Source organism: Nematolebias whitei, chromosome 11 (assembly GCF_014905685.2).
Source record: "Nematolebias whitei isolate Nwh7 chromosome 11, NemWhi1, whole genome shotgun sequence".
Lineage (NCBI taxonomy): Eukaryota > Metazoa > Chordata > Actinopteri > Cyprinodontiformes > Rivulidae > Nematolebias > Nematolebias whitei.
The window spans coordinates 685,829-710,889 of record NC_056508.1 but is presented as its reverse complement, the minus strand read 5'-3'; the positions used below and the strand labels follow the sequence as shown (position 1 = coordinate 710,889).

Genomic DNA, 25,061 nt, shown 5'->3' with positions numbered 1-25,061 from the left:
TGCATTAATGGTGCCTTTCCAGACATGCAAGCTGCCCATGCCACAAGTGCTCATGCAACCCCATACCATGAGTGATGCAGACTTCTGAACGGAGCGTTGATAACAACTTGGGCTATCCTTGTCCTCTCTGGTCCGGATGACATGGCGTCCCAGTGTTCCATAAAGAACTTCAAATGGTGACTCATCTGACCACAGAACAGTCTTCCATTTTGCCACACTCCATTTTAAATGACCCCTGGCCCAGTGCAAACGTCTGAGCTTGTGGAGCTTGCTTAGAAATGGCTTCCTCTTTGCACTGTAGAGTTTCAGCTGGCAACGGCAGATGGCACGGTGGATTGTGTTCACTGACGATGCTTTCTGGAAGTATTCCTGAGCCCATTCTGTTATTTCCTTGACAGTGGCATTCCTGTTTGAGGTGCAGAGATCACCAGCATCCAGTAGAGTTTTACGCCCTTGACCCTTACGCACAGCGATTGTTCCCGATTCTCTGAATCTTTTGATGTTATGCACGGTTGATGATGATAACTTAAAAGTCTTTGCTATTTTACGCTGGGTAACACCATTCTGGTATTGCTGCACTATCTTTCTGTGCAACAATGGTGGAATTGGTGATCCTCTTACCATCTTGGCTTCTGAGAGACACTGACACTCTGAGAAGCTCTTTTTATACCCAATCATGTTGTCAATTGACCTAATTAGTGTTAATTGGTCTTCCAGCTGTTCGTTATATGCTCAATTTCCTTTTTCCAGCCACTTATTGCTACTTGTCCCAACTTTTTTGGGATTTGTTGACACTGTGAAATTTTGAATCAACATATTTTTCTTTTAAAATGTTACATTTACTCGGATTAAACTTTTGATCTGTCATCGATGTTATATTACGAATAAAATATTGACATTTGTCATCTCCACATCATTGCATTCAGTTTTTATTCACAATTTGCCTAGTGTCCCAACTTTTTTGGAATCCGGTTTGTACATAAATAAGACGCTGCTGCATATAAACCGTGGGGTAGAAAGTGTGAGAAAAAAAGTAGATTACAGTAATTTACTTTTTATGTATATGAAAGTTCTGTTCAGTGCCCTGAGATGACCTTTGTTGTGACTTGGCACTATATAAATAAACTGAACTGAAATGAAATCTGATGGAATATTGTTCACCTCCTGTATTATTTCTCTTTTTTTCAGAGTGCTCCTGTGATTCTCGGACCTCACTGAACACCAGCTGTACCACCTCAGGTATCTGTCATTGCCGACCCAACTACAGCGGAACATCATGTGACCAGTGTGCTCCTGGTTATTACGGCTACCCCACCTGTGCACGTGAGTAATACAGTCTCTGTAGGTGTAGAAACACTGGCTACATAATGTAACCCCAGATTCCATGAGTATAGACTTTTCTCTTGTAGCAACCTACAATGTATTAAAAGCATATAATATAATAAAGCCAACAATGTTAAAACTTGCCAATAATGTCATATATTTTGAGCCAAATATAAAATCACATTTTGCCAATAATGTAATAACCTATTATGTTATTGGCCTAGTATTTTTTTTTAAACTCTTTGATAATGTAATTACTTATGTTATTGGCCTAGTATTTAAAAATCTTTGATAATGTTTCAACTGCAGCCAATAATGGAATAATTCATAAATATGACTACAATTATTGGAAATAAATAATAATAATAATAATAGTAATGAGTTATGTATTGTCATCATTGTATGTTCCCATACAATGACAAAATTGGCTCTCTGTATTCAACCCATCCACCACTAGGTGGTGTAGTGCGCAGCTATTGAAAGCACCTAGCTGTGCTGCTCAGAGACACCATGAGATGTGCAATGACTGGGGGATCGAACCTGGGACTTTAGGGTTCCGAGTCGGCAGCCCTGCCTCTACACCATCTCGACATTGTTTTGCAGTTTTTATGCAGTTGGCTCAACAAAATAGGTGTAGGAAATGGCATTTTCTTCATATTCATTTATCAAAGATACTGTATGTATTATTCAGCACTCTTGTTCATTATTTTTTGTTAAAGCCAGTTTGACATAGATTTTGTTGTACAAAATCTTGATTTAGAATGTTGTTTGCTTTGACATGTGAATTCATACTTTCCGTACCCTGACTCCCCCACCCCCGCGCGCGCGGTAAGTGAAAAATCGTGAAGTAGGGATACAGTAGTCCAAGTTCAGTTCAAGTACAGTAAACTTTGTCATGATGTGCCAGGCTGCAATTACCCTCATCACCTATTACTCCCAATCTCCCTCCTTAAATTAACAATTATAATTTAAATACTGTAACATTTTAAGCTGCATGGATTGTTTATTTAAAATGCTACAGTATTTAAATTTAAATTGTAGAGAACAGAAGCGCAGTAGGACATCGACGGGTTAACCCTTCAAGCAGCAGCAGCACGGAGCAGACTTGTACTTCTTGATCAATTACACTGACACAGCTGAAGATAATTAAAAATATCTTTTAACACTTCACTGGATGAAATTCCTCTGGTTGAGTGAGCTCTGAGCCCTTCTGTAGGCTGAGCTCCTGAGGAAATGTACACCTGTGAAACAGCCTCACACAGACAGTGTGACAGGTGCTGATCAGACAGCGGAAGTCCTTGAAACTGATCTCTGACGTACACGGACAGACACTGAGAGCGGCATGATGCGGCCATGTGCGCAACGTAGCAGGAGAGCTCATGCATAGGGCAGAGGAGATGAGGGGTGACTTCCTTGCAGTACTGAGCGATACTGGGAATCTCCATACTGGTAATTAGACACAGACTGTAAACATTCTGGAAGCTACCGTTTCTCTTCCAGACCCACAACCAGAATGTGATGCTATCATCATCGACGAGTCCTCTCTAGTGTATTCATTTCCTCCAAAGACAACAAAGACCTTTGAAGAACATTATGTCTAAGATGTAGTTCTAGAGACACAGAAAAACTTTAAAGAATGAGAAGACAGACATAGTTTTGATGTCTACTGGACTTCAAGCCTGAAGGCTGAAACAAGGTCAAGAAGAGGCTAAGGAAATTGATATAGAGTGACAGACAAAATCAAGCTACCATCACATTGGTAAAACTTTCTGAGAGATAGAGACAAGACTGAGCTCTTTTGGTTCCTACCTGACATGATGATGATCTTGAGTCAGAGTCAGAGTCAGAGATTCTTTATTGTCGTTCGCACCACATGTGGCACATGTGGTGCGAACGGAATTAGTTTTCATTCATTCAACCTTTATTTAAACAGATAAGTCACATTGAGCCTCGAAAACGAGACCTGTTTGGACAGACAATAAAAACTGGTGAAAAATGACACATAGGGTTTGGAGACAAAAAAAATCCTAACATGCTTATAACCTCTGTTTGAAGGTCAACAGTGTGATAATGAAAAAAATCTTGCACACGAGAACATAATGATGTCGACATTACGCAGGGGTGAGGGGAGGGATGGACGCAAGGGCGGTGAGCAGCTAGAGACAACTCCATAGAGACACTGCAGAGTTCAGATAAAATCACTCAGTTCAAATAGTTCCCTCTGGAGAGATCCGTGCACACTCGGGGGTGGCCGAGGACGACCAGAGACGAATCCAGAATCCTGAAATGATGATGGAATGTTTATTCAGCTGGACTCCTCTGAAAAGTCCATGGAAATTCCTCAGAAGGAGGGGAGGGAGGGGTGGAGCATCAGGTTTACAAAACTTTCCAGGCGGGTTGAGATAAGACAGCCCGTCAACGTGCCTGAGAATAATCCCAGAGATCTGATCCATTCTGCCAAAAGTCTGGGTGCTCTAGGCACGAACCAAGCCATCCTATAAGGCAAGCAGCCTGACCAGGTCAAGATTTGCTGCCGACGACTTCCTTGTTTGTTGATAGACCAGGAACCAGCCAAATCCAAAAGGCAGGAACCAGTTATCATAAATACAAATATAAATGCGTCCTTAAAATCCACAGAGGACAGCAGAAATAGACACGTCATCAAGTCTTCAAAGTTAATGAGATATCCAGCTGCATGTGTGCCAACAGGGCAAATCGGCTCGCCTAAAGGCTGTCTTCTCTTAAAAGAAATGTTATCAATTGTGTTGAGGGACCAATTGACCAAATCCAAGTCCATTGTTATGATTCAGAAGATTTGTAGAAGAGCGGCTCTAAAGCAGTTTCACAGACTGGACAAAGCAAAAGCAAAGCGGAGAGGAGAGGAGGAGATGTCCGCCCTTGACAAAAGCAAGTGTTGAATGGTCCCAGTTACATCCAACAATAAAATGTAAAAGAAAAACAGTAATAAGATCTAAGATATGAACTAAGAAAAACAAACTAAAAATACAATAAGCACTAATAGCATGAAAACAATAAAAACAATACATTAAATAGCAGCACAAACATGAGTCTGTGTGAGCAGATGAGCACGCATGAACACAGCAGCATGAAATAAATCAGCAGCAACATGAAACAGATCAGCAGCAACATGATGTGATTTTTCACAATGATTCTCCTGGTTAGAGATTCATGAGTCTAACAGCTTCGGGGTAGAAGCTGTTCCTCAGTCTATTGGTTTTACACTTAATGCTCCTCAACCTCATTCCTGAGGGGAGCGGGGCAAAAAGTGTGTGTGCTGGATGGAGTGGAGTCCTTCATGATGCAGATGGCCCTTTTCTTGCATCTGGAGGTGTGTCCCAACAATATCAAAGTTTTGACCAAAGGAAAACAGGCTCTTTCCAAAAAACCAATTAGTCTCACAAGCATGAAACCATGAAGAAGCTGACTCCAAAATATGGACACATGTTCTTCATGCAGCCATGCAATGGATGCAATCTTTTTTGATTAAAGCACATTACACAGACATTCTTATTGTTGCAGTCAGTGTTTTATGACTTTTCAGGATGCATGCTTAGAAATGCTTTGGGTTGAATTTGGCCTGTTCCAGTCCATCTGGTGGTTGCCTTTTCATAATATCGTGGTGAATTTTGGGCCAGAGAAATCCAGTGGCATTCTGTTCTTTCACACTTTCACTGGCTGTGATGTTTGTCAGCCTTTTGTGGAAATGGCAAGAAAATTGCCAGCCATGTACGGTAGGTTTGTCCTGAAGTGATCCCTGTATTCAAAAAGCTCAGTCCCTACTCACCATCCATCCATTTTCTTCCGCTTATCTGGGGTCGGGTTGCGGGGGTAGCAGCTTAAGTAGGGAGGCCCAGACTTCCCTCGCCCCATCCACTTGGGCCAGCTCCTCCGGGGGGAATCCCGAGGCATTCCCAGGCCAGTCGAGAATCATAGTCCCTCCAACGTGTCCAGGGTCTTCCTCTGGGTCTACTTCTGGTGGGACGTGTCCAGAACACCTCACCAGGGAGGTGTCGAAGAGGCATCCTAACCAGATTCCCGAGCCACCTCAACTGGCTCCTCTCGATGTGGAGAAGCAGCGGCTCTACTATGAGTCCCTCCTGGATGATCGAGCTTCTCACCCTATCTCTAAGGGAAAGCCCAGACACCCTGCTGTGAAAACTCATTTCGGCCGCTTGTATCCGAGATCTCATTCTTTCTGTCACAACCCAAAGGTCATGACCATAGATGAGGGTAGGAACGTAGATAGATCGGTAAATTGAGAACTTTGCCTTTTGACTCAGCTCTCTCTTCACCACGACAGACCTGTAAAGTGCCCGCTTCACTGCAGACGCTGCACCTTACTGTCTATTGATCTCACACTCCATTTTTCCCTCATTCGTGAACAAGACCCCAAGATACTTGAACTCCTCTAAATGGGGCAGGACCTCCTCCCTGACCCGGAGAGGGGACTCTACCCTTTTCCAGCTCAAGACCATGGCCTTGGATTTGGAGGAACTGATCTTCATCCCGGCTGTGTCACACGCGGTTGTGAACCGCTCCAGCGAGAGCTGTAGATCACAATCTGATGAAGCCAATAGGACCACATCATCTGCAAAAAGCAGAGACGCAATCCTAAGGCCACCAAAACGGATCCCCTGAACACCTTGGCTGTGCCTAGAAATTCTGTCCATAAAAGTTATGAACAGAATCGGTGACAAAGGGCAACCTTGGTGGAGTCCAACTCTCACCGGGAATGAGCCCGACTTACTGCCGACAATGCGGACCAGGCTCTGACACCGGTCATGCAAGGACCTAACAGCCCATATCAAATGGCCTAGTGCCCCATACTCTTAGAGTACCCCCCACAGGTTCCCCGAGAAACGGTCAAACGCCTTCTCCAAGTCCACAAAACACATGTAGACTGGTTGGGCAAAACTCCCACTTATCTTCCAGGACCCTGCTGAGAGTGTAGAGCTGGTCCAGTGTTACACGACTAGGACAAATACTGCACTACTCCTCCTGAATCTGAGGTTCGACTATCTGATGGACCCTCCTCTCCAGAACCCCCGAATAGACCTTACCAGGGAGGCTTAAGAGCGTGATTCCCCTGTAGCTGGAACACACTCTACGGTCCCCCTTTTTGAATAGGGGGACCACCACCCCGATCTGCAAATCTCGGGGAACTTCCCCCGATGTCCATGTAATATTGCAGAGTTGCATAAGCCAGCACAACCCTACAACATCCAGAGCCTTAAGGAACTCCCGGCGAATCTCATCCACCCCCGTGGCCCTGCCACTGAGGAGCTTTTTAACCACCTCGATGACCTCAGCACCAGAGATTGTAGGGCCTGACCCAGTGTCCCCAGGCTCCGCTTCCTCAGTGGAAGACGTGCCGGTGGGATTGTGGAGGTCTTCAAAGTATTCTGCCCACCAACCCACAACATCCCAAGTTGAGGTCAGTAGCACACCACCACCACTATAAACAGTGTTGGTGGCGTATCGCTTTCCCCCCCGAGACGCCGGATGGTGGACCAGAATCATTCTCCATTGCCTCTCTGAACTCCTCCCATGCCCGAGTTTTTGCCTTGGCGACCACCCGAGCCGCATGTCGCTTGGACTGTCAGTACCCATCAGCTGCTTCTGGGGTCCCACAGGCCAAAAAGGCCCGATAGGACTCCTTCTTCAGCCTGACAGCATCCCTCAACGATGGTGTCCACCATCGGGTTCGAGGGTTGCCGCCGCGACAGGCACCGACAACCTTGCGGCCGCAGCTCCGGTAAGCCACCTCGACAATAGAGGCACAAAACATGGTCCACTCAGACTCAGTGTCCCCCACCTCCCCCAGAACATGTTCGAAGTTCTCCCGGAGGTGGGAGTTAAAACTCCGTCTCACAGGAGACTCTGCCAGACGTTTCTAGCAAACCCTCACAATACGTTTGGGTCTGCCAGGTCTGACCGGCATCTTCCCCCACCATCGGAGCCAACTCACAACCAGGCAGTGAATCAGTGAACAGCTCCGCCCCCTCTTCACCCGAGTGTCCAAGACATGTGGCCGCAGATCAGATGAGACGATGACAAAGTCTATCATCGAACTGCGGCCTAGGGTGTCCTGGTGCCAAGAGCACATATGGACACCCTTATGCTTGAACAAGGTGTTCGTTATTGACAATCCATGACGAGCACAGGAGTCCAACAACAGAACACCACTCGGGTTCAGATCAGGGGGGCCGTTCCTCCCAACCACACCCATCCAGTTCTCACTGTCATTGCCCACATGAGCATTGAAGTCCCCCCAGCAGAACAAAGGAGTTCCCAGGAGGTGCACTTTCCAGTACCCCCTCCAAGGACTCCAAAAAGGGTGAATAATCTGAACTGCCGTTTGGTGCATAAGCACAAACGAGAGTCAAAACCCGTCCCCCCACATGTAGGCGGAGGGAGGCCACCCTCTCATTCACTGGGGTGAACCCCAACACACAGGCACCAAGTTGGGGGGCAATAAGTATGCCCACTCCTGCTCGGCGCCGCTCACCAGGTGCAACACCAGAGTGGATGAGTGTCCAGCCCCTCTCAAGGAAGCTGGTTCCAGATTCATTGTGTTGTTTCACATGAAACAACACGATGAATCTTCTCCTTTGAAAATGCAACATGCACAGTATTCCTGTTCTAATACATCACTCTACATTTGGTGGTCACTTACCTAGACATCACATTTTAAACATCATAGCAAGAGTATTTGTCTAATTCCCATTAAATCACCACAATTTTCAATCCTTTCAAATTTGAACATTCAGAATTAGACTTTTCCTACTCAAAAACATATTTTAATGGACATACCTTCAAAATAGGTTTAAGAAATCAAAATTTAGTTCAAACACAGTTTAAAGCCACTTCCAATTGTGACCATCCTGAAAAATGATAGCAATTTAGTTTTTTCGAGGGTGTAAGGTAATTTTTTGAGAGAGTACATCCTGGAGTGCATGTGTACCACATTTGGTGTTTGTAATATCAAGTGAAATATTGTTTCAGCAGTCTACTGCACTACAGGTAGTTCTCAATTATTCTTACACTTGTGAGTGATCATACTCCCACTGCAGCAGCCGCCACGGACAGTCTGATAACATATACTGCAGGCACGGGAACCTTGACCTATCCACGTGCTCTGGAGCTATTAGTATCACTATCAACTCTTCTTACTGCACCAGGTCCAAGAGACGTGGGCTCAACGTAACTGGAAGAAGTCATAAAGTGCGTCTTTGGCCATGTCCAGCATGGAGTTGTTCCACAAGCTCCGTAAGAACTAGTACTGACAGAACTGTGAACTGCATGTGGCAAACAAATCAACCTCTGCTCCACTGTACCTGTTCCAAATGTGGAGCATCATATTTGGGTGGAGTCTCTAGTCCAGGGGTATCTAAACTTGGTCCATGAGAGGCCCCTATCCTTCATGTTTTACTTTGTTCCAACACACTGTTCAAAGGTTGAATGTGTTCTGTAGAAGCCTGTTAATGACCCACTGAACCAAAACTATTGGCATTTTATGATGGACGTAAATGTTTTGTACGGTGCCCTGAGGTTATGTTTGTCTTGAGTTGGCGCTCTATAAATAAACTAAATTAAATTCATTGTGTTGTTTCACATTGTTTTTCCTATAAATGTCCTGTATCTGTTTTCAGCCTGTCAGTGTTCCACTGAAGGTTCCCGCTACCGAAGCTGTGACCAGCTGACAGGACAGTGCGTTTGTCTGCCAGGTGTGAGGGGGCTCAGGTGTGACAGCTGTACACACGGCTCCTACGGCTTCCCCAACTGTCAAGGTGATAACAGCTGCACAGCAGAAACACATGTTAACATAGCCATCCACAGCTGATCACATAAATATTTGGGTGAATGTTAGGGGTGTGAATCTTTTAATTTAAATGTTATCACTTTAAATATTGGGTTTGGTCAAAACTTGGGTGTAAATATATTTACAGCTCCCTAATGTAGTGGGTTAAACATAACTCTATTCAAGACGTAAATGTAAGAACAAAGTGAAATGAGTTTGTAAATTGTTGGGGTTTTTTTGTTTAAGAAGTTATCAAGTGAGTCATTACTCTTGGATAATGTGAGTTTAAATCTTTAGGCACATTTTGATTTAATTTGATTACTATTTTGAAGTGCTGCAATGTGCTTATAAAATGATTATCAATGCATCTCAATTATCTGTGATTGGTTTGATGAATAAACACCAGGAGACAGCTGTTACAATTTTATTGCATTCCATTTGTTGTCAGAAGTCAAAATTTTTGAGTTTTGTCAGAAAATTCATCTGGAATGTCCCCCAAAGCTAGAAAACTGATCTGTAAAGTCAGAACTTCCTGACCAGCCTCAAATCTCAATATGGCTGACTCCCTGAGCACTGTAAGCTTTGCCTTAGATTCAGCTCTTCACTTGGATAACCAGTATCCCATTGTTTCACCAAGAATCACACTGCCTATGCTCACACTGCAGGCATATGTGGCCCCCTTTTTTTTTTTACCCCTATGCGACCCATATTGGAATTTTTCATGACAGTCTGAATGTGACAAATCCATTTTTTTCTGATGTGACCCAGATGTTTTTCATATGTGGTACTGATGTTTTTCAAAATGACTACAATTGGAATGGTCATGCCTCATTTCATCTGATTCTTATTCAGTGAGGTAGGAGTGAGCAGATGAGTGCAGGTATTAATAATAATGATAATAACCTTGTGCAGTTTAAATCTTGGAACTTCTCACGTCTTCAGCTACAGAACAAAAGTCCAGTTGCTACATCTTTGTTCTTTTAATCTCCCATGTTCTGTATGGCTGACAATCTACAGCAGCATATGATACTAATGCTGGTGTCAGACCATATCGATGCTTATGGGATGGGATCCATACTCGAGTTGGTTTTTATCTTCAGTATGTCGCCCCCAACCCAGACAAACAAAGTTGTACTGGAGGAGCCATCAAGACTCAAGAATAAAAGTAAACCCTGGACCAAATAAACATGTCAGATCATTAAATCAGTTCTGATTGGACAACTTCAGAATCACACATGCTAACACGTAGCATCCATGTTTACTAGCTTAAACACAGCGTACTGTGTGTGACATCATGTTCTCTTCTGTGCATGTTGGTCGTCTCAACTGAAAACGATTCACACTGGAGTCTGATGGAGGTCACATTTAATGACGTGAACTTTCACGTCATTAAATGTGTATATATATATATATATATATATATATATCTTATCTGAGCAAAAAAAAATTGGAACTGAGCATTAGGACCTGCAGTGTGAACTTGAACATGCTTTAGTGAGAAGACTGTAAAAAAAACACTCTCAGTAAGACAATATAAAATATCATATTGAACTTTACCCCAGTGGTGGGCACTCCTAACCAAAAATTTGGCTACACTAATCTGCTTAAAAAAATTGTGGAAGCTAACGTTAAAGCTCTGACTTTTATCATAGACTGCTGTTGCTGACACTGTGACTGTCTGTAATGTGACAACATTGTAAGGGAACACAACTCAAAACTGTTCATAAATCACAAGTAAAGTGTACGTGTCCCATTCAGAGTGAGCTTTCAGAAATTAATCCGGTCCATTGGAACCAAAGAGGTGGAGTAAAACTCTGCGGTGCTGAACAAGAGCGATGCATTCAATGTCTGTTGGACGTTTCCCTCGTGTCATTTACTAAAATAAATTAACTCACGGGCAGCATGGTGGTGCAACTGGTAAACTGGTAGAGCTGCTGCCTCTCAGCGAGCAGGTTACCCTGGTTCAAATCCTGGTCAGGGGGCCTTTCTGGGTGGAGTTTGCATGTTCTCTCCGTGCATGCGTGGGTTTTCTACGGGTACTCCAGTTTCCTCCCACAGACCAAAAACATGCATGTTAGGCTGATTGGTAACTCTAAATTGTCCCTAGGTGTGAGTGAGAGCATGAATGGTTGTTTGTCTCTATGTGTCCTGTGATGGACTGGAGACCTGTCCAGGGTGTACCCCGCCTCTCGCGCAGTGATTGCTGGACATGGGCATCAGCGACCCCCGTGACCAAAAAGGAAGACGCAGGTAAAAGATAATGGATGTATGGAAATTAACTCACTATGGAGATCCTCTTTGTTTTAACTACTTTGTATTAAAGTAAAAATTTGTGAAATGTGTAGAGCGTAACTTCAAGAGTCAGTGTGAGAGTTGCAAAGCATGCTGGGTAAGAATTATGTGTGCAGTGTTTCTGTTTGTTTCTGAATGTGAAAATGTTTATTTTTTATTTTTTTAATCCAAGTAATTTTATAGATTTTTTTTTAAATATACAAACAAAAAAAGAACAGAACAAAAAAACCTCCCACCTCTCCCCTGCCATACTGGGTCAGTCACACACACATAAATTCATCCATCCATCCATCCATCCATTATCTTTTACCCGCTTGTTCCATTTTGGTTCACAGGGGTCGCTGGTGCCCATGTCCAGCAATCACTGTGCCAGGGGCGGGGGACACCCTGGACGGGTCGCAAGTCCATCACAGGGACACATAGAGACAAACGAGACAAACAACCATTCACTCTCTCACTCACACCTAGGGACAATTTAGAGTTACCATCAGCCTAACATGCATGTTTTTGGTCTGTGGGAGGAAACCGGAGCACCCGGAGAAAACCCACGCATGCACAGAGAGAACATGCAAACTCCACCCAGAAAGGCCCCTGGACCGGGGTTTGAACCAGGGACCTGCTCGCTGAGAGGCAGCAGCTCTACCAGTTGCGCCACCGTGCTGCCCACATAAATTCAATTCAGTTCAATTCAAAGTTTTTGTATATAGCACATTTAAAAACAACCACAGCTGACCAAAGTGCTTCACAATAATAACAACATAAATAAAAATTTGATCAAATAAATGAAATTGAGTTTAATAAAAAATAAAAGTAGGAAAAAAATTTGCAATAAAATACCAGTAAATTAATAGTACTAATAAAAACCAACACAAACTTTCGTATTTGCTGCACTTTCCCAAACACTCGAATAAATCAAGTACTAATTTGAGGGTGAAGTAAAGTTAAAGGCCAGCGAGAATAGATGTGTTTTCAGTCTGGACTTAAACTGATCTACTGACAGAGAGAGCTTAACAGACAGAGGGAGACTGTTCCACAGTCTGGGTGCTGCCACAGAGAAGCCTCCAGTCTCACCTCTAGTCTTTAACTTGGCTTTAGGGACAGCCAACAAAAGCTGGTCGGCTGACCTCGGGGCTCTGGAAGGAGTGTAGGGCTGCAACAGCTCGCTTAAGTAAGATGGGCAACAGTCATTAAAACTTTTGATTTCACCCAAAAAGCAACAGTGAGCCAGTGAAGGGAGTGCAAAATGGGGGTAATAGATTCACGCCTCCTTGTGTTCGTTAACAGACGGGCTGCAGCGTTTTGGACGCTCTGCAATCGCTGCAGGAGCTCTGGTCCAACCCTTAATACAAAGAATTACAATAATCTAAACACAATGTTATAAATGCATGGATAGCGCTCTCAAGATCAGGCCAAGGAAGATAAGGTTTTTTCTTAGCAAGGGTCCTCAGCTGGAAGAAACTGGCTTTGATAACAGTGCTAATATGCTTTTCAAATTTAAACAGAGGATCAACCATCACACCCAGATTTTTTACAAACGGAGACAGGAGGACAAAGGACCAACCACACTGTCATGCCCAAGCAAGGGATTACATTGACCGGACACCAGAGTCTAAAGTTTTTTCCTTATTTAGGTTCAGAAAATTTGCTCTCAACTATACCTGTACATCCCTAAGACATTCCTGTAACATGACTACAACAGTGCTAATCTGTTCGGAGACCCCTGGGGAACCCTATATTTCAGAGGAGACACAAAGGAGAAATGCTATCCTAGATTTACAGAAAAACTCCCATTTGAGAGATAGGATCGAAACCAGTTTAAAGCTGTACCATGAATCCCAACAAGTCACTCCAGATGGGTCAAAAGGATGCCTTGATCCACAGTGTCAAAGGCAGCGAACAAAATAAACTAATCAGGCATTGACAAGGTTTCCACATACATTATAAAGGGCTGCCAAGTGTCCCAAAATCTTTGAACTGAACCCTTCAGGGTTTATCTATTTATTTTTTTAATGAATATGATGCATCATCTCTCTTATCCAGTGAACATAAGCTGGGGGGTGTGGGTCCTTCTAGCTACACAAAACAAGTATCCTGGCCAAAAGAAAGCCAAAAGTAATCACATCCTTCTCGTAGTTGCTGAAGGTGATACAATAAATGGTGATGGGTGTACAGTTTTGCCACATATTCCAGAGAAGGTGTAAAAAATAGATAGCAAAATGTCTGCAGTTTGGGATAAGTCCAGAATGTAAAGAAGGGTGTAACTGAAATTTGTTTACAACGATTACATGCAGGGTCCATGTCGGTTTTGATCTTGGACAACTTGTCTTTGGACCAGTGCAGTCGGTGCACCACCTTGAATTGAATTACAGCATGCCTCAGACAGATTGGGGATGAGTAAATGTTCTTAATTATCTTTTTGCCAGATTGAGTCTGATATGGATTTCTCCAAGTCTGTTTCCCATTTCAGTTTAAGGGAGTCCAAACTGCTCTCATGGTATGAACTGAGCAGAGTATAGATCTTGCTGAGGGCTCCCTTAGTATCAAACCTTCATTCAAAAATCTTAACCACAAAATGTTTAGATGGGTACAAAGGAAAACAATCAGTTAGATCTCACAAAATGTCTCAGCTGCAGATATCTGAAAAACTGTGACTTGTGGATATTAAACTTCTTTAACAGCTACTCAAAAGAGGCAAATCTACCATCAATATAGAGATCACACATTGAATGCACTCCCATCTAGATCCAGGTGTCAAAAGCTGTATCGGCTACTGAGGGAGTAAACAAATGATTATTTGACACAGATGCCAGAAACTCTACAGAGTTACATGCCCTCCTGAACTGATTCCAAATCTTAACATCCAGATCATAATTAGGTTAGAATTGTAGGCTGATGCTAACTTGTTTAAAAGACAGTCGAGAGCAGAGTAATGCAGAAGGAGAACTCGATCTAACTGAGGCCCTCTCCAAAGCCACCCAACTGAGAGAAGGGGAATCCTTACACAACCAGAATAGAATCTGTTATTAGCTGTCCAGTAATAGTGCATGAAATTAGGAAGTGACATGCCTCCAAGCCTGTGAAGCAGATGCAAGACCGTTTTGGCAATCCATGGATGCTTTTTATTCCAAATAAACACTGATAGCTGGCTGTTCAGATAAGCAAAGAATAATTGAGTAAGGAAGATTGGCAGATTCTGAAAAAGGTATAGAAATAGGATATCAGAAGGTATTATCCTTCTTATAGAAGTAGGATATTCATTTTTACAGAGTTTATTCTAGCCCGCAGAGTGTGAGGTAGGGATTGCCATTTAGCAATATCCTTCATATGGTGCGAATGACAAAGAACCTTGACTTGACTTAAGGTTCGCCATGAAATGTAGATAATTAATTGTATAGAGGTTCTTATGATCTCAAGTTACCCAAATGCCAAGGTTTTTTTTTTTTTAACTAATTTTAAAAGGTACAGTGTCTAAGATTTTCTTTTCTAAAGTGGCCACAGGCATCAGCTCACTCTTTTGAAGATTAACCTTATAGCCAGATATTTTCTCAAAAATTTGAAGCAAAGTAAATTATTCAGGAATTCTGGTAAGAGGGTCAGATACATACAAAAGCATGTCATCAGCATATAAAGAAACTTTATGCTCTGTGCCTACTCGATTTATTCCCTTAATGATGAAGTTTTTTCCGTAAAGCAGCAGCTAGTGGTTCTATCGCTAATGCACATATGGTAAATGGACTGTACTTATATAGCACATTTCTATCTTACCAAGATACTCAAAGCACTTTACGCTACAATCTGTGCCCTCATTTATCCATTCATACAGCGCTCTACTGTTTCTGTACAAAGAATAATCAGAGCTGTATCACATTCATACACCGATGGGACACACATTGGAGGCAATGGGGGTTCAATGTCTTGCCCAGGGACACTTCAGCATGTGACTGCTGGTGGAATCGAACCCCCAACTCTTGTACTGGAGGATGACTGCTCTAACCACTCAGCCACAGTTGCCCATAGAAGCCTAGAAGTGGTGAGAGCGGGCACCCCATCTCGTACCTTGTTTCAGTTAGAAATATCTGGATGTTACAGTTAGTGCGGACTGCTGCCATTGTGGAGGTATATGTCAGCCTCAACCTAGAAATTAATTTGGGACCAAATTTAAATAACTTAAAAGTCTCAAAGAGATAGCTTGATTCCACCCGGTCAAATGCCTTCTCAGTGTCTAATGAGAGAATGACTTTGTCACAGTTGTGATTGGGCACACTAGGAGTGTACAACACACCAAGCAGCCGCCTAAAATTGAAAAAAGTCTGACGGTTTTTAACAAACTTCGTCTGGTCAGGCAGGACAATTGTGGGGACCACCCACTCAAATCGTTTTGCCAGGACCTTTGCAAGAATTTTTATGTCAGTATTTAAGTGAGATAGGTCTATATTAGCTGCAGTTTAGAGGATCTTTTTCCTTCTTAGGTAACATTGAGATTATATATTGACGCATGGACAGTGGCAATGTCTGTGCAGCAAGTGACTCCTCAAACACAATTCAATTCAATTCAGTTTATTTATATAGCGCCAAATCACAATAAAGTTGTCTCAGGGCACTTTACAGAAACACAGACATTAATGAGAGCAGTGAGCATTAGTGAGAGCACATTTGAAAATTTCTTTTAAAAACACTCAGATGGGAAGCCATCTGGTCCAGGGGATTTCCTTTTTTGAGTATTGTTGATTGCACAGTTGATCTCAGCCACAGAGAACTCCCTCTCCAAATCTCCAAGATCAATATTCACTGAAGGAAGTTTAAGATCTTTTAAAAAGTTATCCAAGTCTGATAGGATAGCTGATGACTCAGTCATATACAGTAACTGGTAAAATTTACTAAAAGATGTATTAATTACAGCATCATTGTGACATGCAGCTCCCTGCTCATTATTTATTATTGGAATAGCTTGGTTGACTGACTGTCACCGTAGCTGATGGCGAGCAATCACCCAGCCTTTTCACCGTGTTCATAGTAACCCTCTCTAGATTTTGAAATGATATATTTTGCCTGCTCAGTAGACAAAGTATTAAATTCAGTTTGAAGTAACTAGAGCTGTGTACAACAACATCCATGCTCAATAATCCAGGTATACAATCCAACATTTTTCAGTCAGGTCATCTGGATTGTTTCTTTTTTTTTTGTGCTGAAACGTTTCGCCTTCGATCCGGAAGGCTTCATCAGTCAAGGAAACACACAACAAAACTGATTCTTACCCCAACAGCTTACTCCAAAGTGGAACAAACCAGTTCTGCTTGTGATAAGATGGTCTCTTTCGAACGCCCCCTCCTCCATTGCCGGCCCTCTTCCTGGTTGACAGTCTTGTCAAACTGGTCAAACAAAATCAGTTTTGTTAGCCTACCATAGTACATTAAACTTGAACTCAAATTAAAATACAGACTTCAGTTATTTTTAATCATATTGCTCTAACGTTTGTTATATTTTCTAAACTTAACCTAATATGAAATATACAGACTTCAGTCTTAACATATTGATTCATATTTAGTAAATATTTAACAAAATTTCAAAACTTGTGCAAGTTTGCACAAAAGCACTTCTGAACTGTAATTTATAAACCATAAACTGTATCATTGAGAACTGGCTCCAGGTGATGTGTCTCATCTCTTCAACCTGTTAAAAAGACAAATTACATTACGTTTATTGTACAACTTGTCTATAAGTTTTAGTATAATATGAAAAATAAAAGTTTCCTTTGATCTGCAGCTGCATCAGAGCTTCTACCACTTTATTCTGTTTCATGGTGAAGTTGTGGTGCTGCTTTATCACAAAAAAAGCTACGTGAAGGAATAACGTACGTTGGGTCCAGCGTATTAAAAATAAACCTGAATCCCTTGCCTTCGACTGAGCTGTCTGTAAATCCTTTGTGCAGGAGATGGGGTGGAAAATCTTCAGAGCTCTTGGAGAATTAGCTGGAAGTTTGCTCAGTTCGCTGGTCGGCTGCTTCACTTTCATCTTCCTTCCTCGCATTTGTCATATTTCCAAAATACTGTACTGTAATTTTATTTTACACTTCTTGCAAACAACCGTGCTCTTGTTAAGCTCCGTCTTCCCTGGAACATTGTAGAATCTGAAATGACTTTACATTGACTTTTACCGACGAAGGAACGGGTTGAATCATGCTATCCTCCAGCTCCATGCTAGCATCAGGTAAGAGGAGCTGGCTAACTAACTAGCTTGCTGTATGGTAGTCTACATGGCCAAATTCTACAGTGACGGGTGGACAGGTAGTTCAATATGCTGTACGCTTGGGAGTATGAGTGGGAAAAAATTAAACTTAAACACATTTTTAAATCGATTTTGGGGCTTTTAGAATCTATTTAGAATCGCCATGACTAGGAATTTAGATTCTTAATCAAATTTTGGGCCCAGGTCTGCTCCACTCTGACTGCCTGCAGCTCGCTCCTAATAAAGTTAAAATCATATTGATCAGAGCCGCCTTCATCTCCATCCTAATTATCGCCGTTACTTCAGATTTAATTGAAGCCAGAATATCTGACTTCAGAGCCTACTCGACCATCTCTCACGAGCCTTGCGAGGACGGGGCCAACGCACCTGCCGTTCCACCTGCTGCTCTGGCATCACCGCGGACCGAGGCTGCACCTGTGTCACCAGGCCGCATGGGTAAAGACCTTGCCATTTTAGATTTTTTTAATTTAGTGGCCATATTACAGCTCCTTCGTATCGACCCTGCGACACCAATCTCAGAGGCAGAATCCAATGTGGAGGCAGCGAGAATATAGTTACAAAAGGCAGTTTTTCAGCGGGGCTGACAGGAGCTTTGCAGAACGCAGCTTAATGAATCACAGCCATTTTGGCCTCCCCATGAAAATGGTCTTCTCATGTTATTTTCCTGTTTTGAGTTGGCTTTTACGTTAAAGTCTCTGTTATTGGCTGTAAACTGACACCTTGAGTCAGAGACTACCTCCTTGAGTGGGGTAGATATGGGGTAATGATGTTTATAGACGCTCTCGAGGGCACTGTAAGAGTTCTGATAAGGATGTAATAATCAGTCAATGTCCTCCAGTGAGATTTGTAAACATTCTCAAGGGATGTCGGGGAATGCCAAGGACAACGCCTATGAGAATCCACGAGTCCTGAAATGATGGCACGTTTATTCAGCTGGTTTCATCTGGTTATCAGTTGGAAATTCCTCAGGTAGCAGGTGGTGAGCGTCAGATCACATGTTGTCCAGGCGAATTCAGATAAGATGACCTTCAAGGCCAGCCAAGGGAGCCAAATTCAGATCCAAACGGTTCCAAAATGTCCAAATTACATGGCCACACCGATGGAACACGACTGAGTAAATCCCCGAGATCTGATCCATTCTTCCCAAAGCATTTGAGTCTGGGCACTCGATGCAGGAACCAAGCCACCATAAAGGCAAGCAGCGTGATTGGGTCCAAATTTGCTGCTGACGACTTCCTTGATTGTTGGTAAAACTAGCAACCAGCCAGATCCAAAAAGCAGGAACCAGTTATCGAAAATCCAATTAAATATGCGTCCTTAAAATCCACAGTTGGCAGCAGAGATAGACACATCATCAAATCTTCCAAGTCGATGTGTGCCAACAGGGCAAATCGACTCGCCTAAAGCCTGTCTTCTCTTTCGAAGAAATGTTGTAAATTGAGTTGAGGGACCAACTGGTCAAATCAAGTCCATAATTATGGCTCAGAAGATGCAAGAGAGGCTCAGAAGCAGTTTCACACACAGACAGAGCAGCAAAGCGGAGATGGAAGGGAGGGGAAAAGCCTCCAACCTCAGCAAGAGCAAGTGGTGAAAAGTTACACTTGTACATGTGTTTGTCTTTGACAGCTGGTGCGTGTCATCCTGACGGCTCTATTCAGTATGCAGTACTGCCACCAGTGGTGAGTTTTACTACTGGTAATCATTCGTAAATGTGCTAACAGGAAATGTTTGGGCTTTAACAGGAAAAATACTGATGGACTTATTTTATTTCATTTATTTTTTAAGTTAGGGACAAAGCAATAATTGACAGATTTGCCTTTATTTTGGTTTTAATTTTTAACGTCTAAAATGCAGACAAATAGTCTTCAGCAGAAACAGACTGATTGGTTTCCTCCTGATTGCAGGGTCAGTGTGAGTGCCGTCGTCATGTTCAAGGCCCTGCTTGTGACAAATGTAAAGCGCTGTACTGGAACCTCTCCCCCGACTCTCTGGATGGATGCTCCAGTAAGAGATGTTTGAGCAGCACTCAGAAGGCAGTAAATAGACCTGATAATAAACATGCTGTGTGCTCTCTCCTGCAGACTGTGAGTGTAACGTTGCAGGGACTCTGAGTGTTCTTGCTGAGTGTGAACAGGTGAGTTCATAACTTCTCTTTCCTTTGAAATGGGCTGTTCTTTCTTTAAGATCATTTACCTTTATACATCTAACCTATTGTAATCAGAAAAATCACTAAGCTGAATAAAGTCATGTTGCAGTTTTGTGACACATACAGCTCTGTGGCTGTAGGGCGGTTCAACGCTACGCACCAAGCCTTAATGGATGGAATCAGACTGACCATTTTTTTCTTCTTTGTGGTGATAAAAGTCTCTGATGATGGACAAACAAAACTGCAAATCAAACTCCTTTTCAAACAAAGCTGAGTTAAATGTTGCAAGCAGAAACATGAGCCACTCTCAGGAGTCTTTCTTTGAATCATTTTTCTTGTCATGTTGCTGCTTTCCTTTAAACACTAAACAGCACTAAGACATTCAGTATTTATCCGTTCTGCTTAACCTGTTGTGTTATAAGCCAGAATGGGATTGTGGTGCTGCTCATCCAGCTGATGGTCCACTCTAGTATCCTGGACAGGTTTGTTGTTTTCTCTGTAGCTTTTAGGGACGTCCCACAGGATTATGGTGCTACTTTTCTGACTTCATCAGATTAACAAATCCAACTACAGACCAGGTTGATGATTAGTTTGTAGTGAAATAAATCAGATAAAAATACAATTTATTTATTTGTTGTTTCTGTCCCACCCACTCTACATGTAAGTGTGATTGGTTAATTTGCCTGTCAGTTACAGAACAATCTCATTCTGCAGACATTTGACCATTGTACTATGACTTCTGTCCTGACAGTCAAGTCCGAAGCTGTGAGAACGCTCTTCAATCATGTTTCTGCCTAGAGAAATACATTTTTAACTGTATTTTACTAAACAACTAACATAAGAAATGTGAATCAATGGGTTCAGTATGAGGAGAATGAATTCCCCCCTCACATGTGGTTATGTTCTGATCATCCAGTAGCCCCTCCCTACACTCACCTTTTCACTCTTCTACTTCTAGTTACACTGAGAAAGTGAACGGGTCCGCCTGTCTTAAGTCTGGCTTTAATTTAGACTCCACTTTCACTACAAACACACTCGGGTAGAGCATTTCTAGCAGATATATTTTTCTTCTGTCCTAATTGGGTTACATTTTATCCACATGGGCTAAGCTAGGTAATAAAAGATGAACAGATTCGTATGGTTCTACTTAATCTTGTTTTAAATAGTTAGCGAACAAACTGTCTCTCCCTGAAAGATTCATTTTTCACATACCTTCCATCTCAACTACAATTCTGTAACTCATTTCCAGACTTTTCCTAACCTCTGCTTTTAAAGTGTTTCTGCAGCCTCTCTTCTCGCTCAGACGAGGGATTTTTCTTTATATTTAAATATTTTAACCTTCCATATCCTGTGTTAAAACCTGTATGGGAGACACGTGTGGGACTTCTGATTTCAGTTGTTTGGGGAAGATTTTAGAGAGAACAGATCTTCAGTCAGGGCTGGACAGTTTAATGCAATGTCAGACTCTACATTGAGCTCATTGTATTAAAGCCAGGCTCAGTAGAAGATTTGACTCAGTGTCTTCTCTGTGTGTTCGATGCCAACAGGCCACAGCTGTTCTTTCATAAAGAGTTTCTGGTCTGAAAACATTCTTATGCTGTTTAATGTAACAGGACAGGACATCATTTCTAATATTTTACCTGCAATGTTTGGAGTATGACCTGCTCCACTTGCTCTTTCCCCTGCCAAAAAAATGGACTTTATAGCATTCACAACTCTGCTGGCCAGGAGACTAATACAGTAGTCCCCCGGTACTTTGTGGTTCATTTTCCGCGGATTTGCTCTATCATGGTTTTTCAAAGTAAGCTTGGACATGACACACAATTGGGTGTTTGATGGATGAGCCACACAAGGAATGGACATGGAATTTTTATTTCAAACAAATGATTTTAAATGATTTAGCACCTGCTGCATCTTTGTGCAGCCCACACTGCAGGATAAACTTCCTCCTCATATAGTAAATGGTAAATGGACTGTACTCATACAGCGCCTTTCTATCTTATTTCAAGATACTCAAAGCTCTTTACTACAATCTGTGCCTCATTGACCCATTCATACAGCTCTATACTAGATCTCTACAGAGATAATTGAACAAATCATTCTAAAGAGACCAATCAGCGCTTCATCACATTCACACACTGATGGACACACATCAGAGTCAATGAGGGGGTTCAGTGTCTTGCCCAGGGACACTTCGGCATGTGACTGCTGGTGGATTCAAACCCCCAACTCTTGCATTGGAGGACGACTGCTCTAACCACTGAGCCACAGCCGCCCACACCCACACTATTTACAGTATTCAAATGAAGTTGCCTTGATCTTTTCATGGAATTGACTAATTGATTACATATTGTTAAGTTTATTTTACAAATGTAGAGATTTGAACACTCCTGTTGATCAGCTGGGACATCAGAGGGGCACAGATTTGTTAGGGCACATGCCACTCTTATCAGTTTTGTCCAGAGTAGTGTACTCTTCATCATCACTTGGCAAAAGACTGATGGGAACAGGTCCATGCAACATCTTATACTTGGAACATGCTTGTCCAAAGATCTTCTCAACGTGTTTGTGAACTGGTGCGAGTCTTCAGGCGTCTCCCAGCTCAACTGCACCCAGCTGCTCTTTGCCCCGTGTGAATGTCAGTGTTTCAACTTTAAAACAGTACAGTCCGACTTGGTTCTGGATGGTGACACCACGGTCTGGAAGAATTACATCTCCAGGTAGAAGCTGATCCAAAAAGCCTCTGTTTAGTGTAATCAGGTGACAAGCAGGTGTCAAGGGGTCCTGGCTCTTCTCTGGTAAAACAAATCAGTAGTTTAAGTCATCAAATATACAATGCTTAAATGGTCATCATGCTTATCATTTTGAAACAGCAATATGCTTGATAGCATGAAATAAAATAATCTGCACCAATAAATGAGTAAATTCAGATTATTAAGTGCAAATACCAGTCTGGATATTCTATACGCATCTTTTCATCCATTTTATATTTTTTGTCAGAGTACACACTGGAGTTTTAACTAATGGAGTAATATTAAAATTAAGTATCAGTACTCTTACATGAGTACAATCTTTAGATGCTCTACACACTGTGAGTTATTTCACTAAATGAAGAACAAACATGGTTTAAGTGAAAATGGCCCAGATACAGTTTGTTAAAGTGATAATTCTTGTTTGAACACAAGCTTTGTTGTTTTCATGTTAGCTTGATCTGGTGAGACATTTGAGGTTAAAAAAATACAGAAAACACTTTATGTTGTCACTGAAAGTACTTTACCCTGCTCTAAGACATACAGTATATACATTACCTACTGTATTGGTTTAATACATTTTATATATTAAAAAAAAATCAGGAAATGCTTTTGTTATGCCTTATTTTGTTGTTTTATGTTGTTTGTATTCATTTTCATGATGGTGAAAGATTTTCCGTTTCCACATTGCAATATTTTATTAAATCTTACAAATATTACTTATACAGTATACAAACGTTAATCTTCTTACCTTGTAAAAAGTGTTCACTGCAAATCTGCAAATATCCCGAGTGCTGCCAGTCCTTACGGTCGATGGCTGCCATCCATCGCCGTCTTCAGTCCTCATCAAAAGGTGATAAAAGGACAAGTCTGGTTTCCTTCCTCGTCTGTTTGAGCAGCCAGCGCAGCACGCTATGACCATTTTTATAGACAAATCAACAGAACAACAAGGATATTATGCAAACAACTAGCTGAGTTCTAACTAGCTACACAGGAGTGGAGGCGGTGTGTTGACATCCGTCATGGCGGCGGTGGCGTTTTTCCAAAGAGCGTGACGTCACTTGCAAAGGGTCAGAATTCCTTCCCTAGTTTGATGATGAATTTAACAGAATTCTTGGGGATGTTTAGAGCCTTGGAAATCCTTTTGTATCCACCCCCAGATTTGTACTTTTTAATAATCTTTTATCTGAGTTGAATTCTGTCACTTTAAAAGGGGTGAATGCAGTTTTCTGATGGAGGTCGGTGCTGGGTGGAGGTGTTCATGTAATGTAAGTGGCTGAAGGAGAAAAAAAAGAGACGCGCCTTTTTAATAGTCACTGAATTTAAATAAACTCTAATTTGAGGAAAATTCCCTTTGATCTCTGGTCTCATTGTTCTGTTTTCTGCGTCAGGTAGATGTGTAGTTTTTTTTTCATTCAACCTTTATTTCTACAGGTAAATCCCATTGAGCCTCGAGGACTCATTTACAAGAGAGACCTGATTTAACAAAGAAAGATGACAACAATGGACAACAGCAACAACAATAAACAGTTATAAAAAGTCACAATTTTTTTTTCAACAAATAGGAAGGCTAAAAAAAACAAAAAACAAAAGTATCAAAAACAGCTAGATTCTAAGGTGAATGTAGAAAACTAAAAACAGGAACATGTCTGCATTGGTCCCTGTCAAAGGTCGAGAGCTTCAGATCTTTTTACAAGATGTTCCAGGAAACAGGAGCGGAGTAGGAGAAGGTCCTTTTGTCTAGTTCAGTCCTCACTGAGGGAACACTGCAGGTAATGATGTCCTGAGAGCGCACGCTGTAGCTGCACTCACACAGAGACATGTAGGAGGAGATGTATGAAGGCAGCAGACCAGGAAGTGATTTAAAGATGAAAATGTACCAGTGGGAGAGTGTGTGTGAAGTTAATGGTGACCAGTTAACCAGTGAATACTGGGTGCAGTGGTGGGTACGATAATCACAGCCAGTTATGAATCTTAGTGCACCATGATAGACAGCATCCAACATCTGCAGCATCCAACATCTGCAGGTTCTCGTAGGAGCGTTCATGTAAATAATGTCACCGTAATCAATGGCGGGAAGGAAAGTCACAGTCACAGCTTTTGATGTGTCTGAGTTTTGTTACTGTTTTTCTGATGCTGCCATGACCTTTATTCATATTATAAGTGACCTAAGATGGCTGTGGTGGGACAGTGGAACATTTACTTCTTTATGTAAGACTTGTTGGACACACATCCACTTACCCAGTTGTAGCCTCATTACCGTGTGTTTCAATTTGTGTTGGACATACGAGAAGTCAGTAGAAATGACAAAAGTGTCTCATGATCTTTTTACAGATAAAAATGCCACTTGATACAAAGTGGAATGTGAATGCTGCCAAATACGTTCTGTATGAGTCATTCTTTAATGGGAGGCACTTTTGTTCTCTATTCTTTTGTACAAACCGGATTCCAAAAAAGTTGGGACACTAAACAAATTGTGAAT

General features: G+C 42.0%; 1 protein-coding gene and 1 long non-coding RNA gene across 2 annotated transcripts in view; one reads left to right on the top strand and one right to left on the bottom strand.

Moving 5' to 3' along the window:
• Nucleotides 1-25,061, bottom strand: part of LOC119416581 (laminin subunit alpha-5) — an 87,700-nt gene that overhangs the window by 17,022 nt on the left and 45,617 nt on the right. The window lies entirely within an intron of this gene.
• On the top strand, nucleotides 19,329-19,790 carry LOC119417420. Its single transcript, XR_005187142.1, has 3 exons — nucleotides 19,329-19,362; nucleotides 19,588-19,687; nucleotides 19,765-19,790. It is a non-coding gene; the product is annotated as an uncharacterized LOC119417420 (long non-coding RNA).